The sequence below is a fragment of the Octopus bimaculoides genome, chromosome 8 (assembly GCF_001194135.2).
Source record: "Octopus bimaculoides isolate UCB-OBI-ISO-001 chromosome 8, ASM119413v2, whole genome shotgun sequence".
In the NCBI taxonomy this organism is placed as follows: Eukaryota; Metazoa; Mollusca; class Cephalopoda; order Octopoda; family Octopodidae; genus Octopus; species Octopus bimaculoides.
The window spans coordinates 13,172,192-13,172,792 of record NC_068988.1 but is presented as its reverse complement, the minus strand read 5'-3'; the positions used below and the strand labels follow the sequence as shown (position 1 = coordinate 13,172,792).

At 32.4% G+C, this 601-nt stretch overlaps 1 protein-coding gene across 4 annotated transcripts in view; it reads right to left on the bottom strand.

Moving 5' to 3' along the window:
• The window catches only part of LOC106879196 (ras-related protein Rab-3), a 232,181-nt gene that overhangs the window by 118,780 nt on the left and 112,800 nt on the right, over positions 1-601 (bottom strand). The window lies entirely within an intron of this gene.

Below are 601 nucleotides of genomic sequence, written 5' to 3'. Positions count from 1 at the left end.
GATGTATTTAAATGCCATCACAAACAGTGGTTTCTCTATGAATGTTGTTTATTCATAAAAGGCGAAAATGATTTTGAATGAATTTGAAGACATGAAGCAAACACAAAACTCATATTCCCACAAAAATTTTAAAGTTAAAATCTTTACATTTATGGATAGTTTTTATTTGTAATTGTTTGCTGTCCATTTATTGACATTTTGGTTTTAAAACATGTTTTGAATGGAAGAAACAATTCCCTAAGAATAGAAGCAAACATTCTACTCTTCACGACATGGTACTCCCACCCACCCCAAAAAACACTATATGTGTAAATAAAGTAAGGTCGTGAACCGGCAGAACTGTTGGCTCATCAGGCAAAATGCTTAGCGGCATTCCTTCTGGTTCTTTACATTTCATGTTCAAATTCTACTGAAGTTGACTTTGCATTTCATCCTCTTAGGGTTGATAAAATAAGTATCAGTTGAGTACTGAAGTCAATGTAATACCTGATTTACCCCTCCAAAAAATTACTGGTCAAAATATGAAACCATATTTGTAAATGTATTTAAATGCCATCACAAACAGTGGTTTCTCTATGAATGTTGTTTATTCATAAAAGGC